The sequence below is a fragment of the Arachis duranensis genome, chromosome 1 (assembly GCF_000817695.3).
Source record: "Arachis duranensis cultivar V14167 chromosome 1, aradu.V14167.gnm2.J7QH, whole genome shotgun sequence".
Taxonomy (NCBI): Eukaryota; Viridiplantae; Streptophyta; class Magnoliopsida; order Fabales; family Fabaceae; genus Arachis; species Arachis duranensis.
In genome coordinates, this window is record NC_029772.3 from 19,793,123 (window position 1) to 19,795,295 (window position 2,173).

Sequence of the window (2,173 nt, forward strand, 5' to 3'; positions counted from 1 at the left end):
TCAAAATTTTAGAAGGAAAGCCGAGGTCACTACGTACTTATTCCTTTTAGGTCCTTCCCTGGATGACTATATATTATAATATTATAAGAAAAGAAATTCACACTTCCATCTTGACGGCTAATAAATACATCTTATGTCATTTCTAAAAAAATTAGATCAAATGTATATTTTCAAATATTATCCTCAAATCACTCTGCTTGAACTATAATTATAAACTTCAAATGTACACATTGTTATCAATTTATATTCCTATTGTGTTGGTACTCTAATTCATTTGTCACCAACTCCAAGTGATAGTGTTTTTTAACCACTTTATTAGATGTAAAAATATTCTTACTTACAAATCTTTTAATATCAAAGAAGAATCGGGATAGGGCCAAGCGCTCACCTCAAATCTTTTAGTAGCTAGCTGTTATTGAAGGTCAATGTCTCATTATTTGCTTTTGTTTTTATTATTAATTGACATTGTACAAGAGAGAGCTTGAGGTTTAATATTTTTAGTTAAATTTATCAGCCATACCTAAAATATTTTCTGCTGATGGGTGCATATTTGGAAACTTTCCTCTACTTCTAGATGAATATTAAAGCAAAAAAATTATATGGAATTATAGATCCCATTTCACTCCTCATCCACCATTCCAACACCCCGTCCCAAAAAAAAAATGATCCAAATAAAGAGAGGAATGCAAAATGAAATAAGAAAAAGTAAATTAGAGTTTTCTGTCTGAATTGATGACTTCGCATCACACTCTCCACTGCACAACACGGAGACAAACATGAGTTTTATTAGTATAAAATTAAATTGTTAATTAAATATTAACTAATATTAATAAAAATTAAAAAAATATAGATAAATAATAAAAATACTAAATAATATAAACAATGAATATATTGGATGTTCAATTCATTAGGTGTGCGGATAATTATTCTAATATTAAGATTTTTTTTGAAGTAATCTAATATTAAGATTTAGGTAAATAATTTAGGGGGTAATGTATTTTTATTTTATTGAGTCAATTTTAAAATTTATTATTCATATTATTCACAAAATTCATTGTCTATCTAACAAAATTTTAAAAATTATTAACCCCCTAATATTTCTCTTTGTCTAATGGTTCACAAAGGAAAACAAACAAGCACATGGTTAAGGTTCCCAATAACAAGATTACATACAGTTCCTCAAAGTTAAAATCAATTAGACTTTGTTTAGTTGAAAGAAAAGGAGTGGAGAGACAAAAAAATAATAATTGAATTTTTATTTTTTTTAGATATATTTAAATGAAATAAAATTAAAAAAAATACATAATGTTATAAAAAGAAAATAAGTTTGACCTTATATATTATAAAATGTATTGAAAAAAAAAGCATAAGACAATTTTGAAATATGATAAATGGCCACTCTTTTTTTTAAAGTTTTCCATCTAATATTAAAGCAGAAAAAAATTAATAAGTCTTACCCACTTTTTTGCACTGTATATTTTATCTTTTTAACTTTTTACCTAACTAAACAATTAAAAATGATCATTTTAGTAGATTGCCTCATAAAATTATTAATATATAATTTAGATATCTACTTATCAAAATACATAATTTTTATTATTAGTAATATTCACTGATATATTATTAATTGACAATAGACATTATCTTATTGAAAATATTTTCAATACTTCACTATTTTAATTATTGATCTCAATTATGTATAGATTTGTAATTGAAATCAACAATCAAAATTATTATAATACCTGAAACACAAAAAACACTTGAATGTTTTCTATCTTATTTATCATGCTAATTAACATTACTATAATAAGAATAATACTTTTATAGTTTTATTAAAAATTATTTATTTTAATTTGCATAATTATTGTGGATGGCTACTTTGCCACTTTAAATTAATAGAAAATTTTCATCAAATTATCTACCTTATCAAGTAAATTACTATTTTTTCAAATTTCCAATAATTTGAATCTATCATGCAGAGAAAACTTAAGAAATTAATTTAATAATAATACTTTTTTATTCAAAAACTTTGTTTACAATCATTTTAATTAATTAAAAATCTAGCCTCGTGTTCACAAACGAACTTTTTTCTATCGAATATGATTTATAGGTGGTCCATTTTGCACGCCATCCACCTTGGAACACTTAGCATAACAAATAATAAGAAAAACTA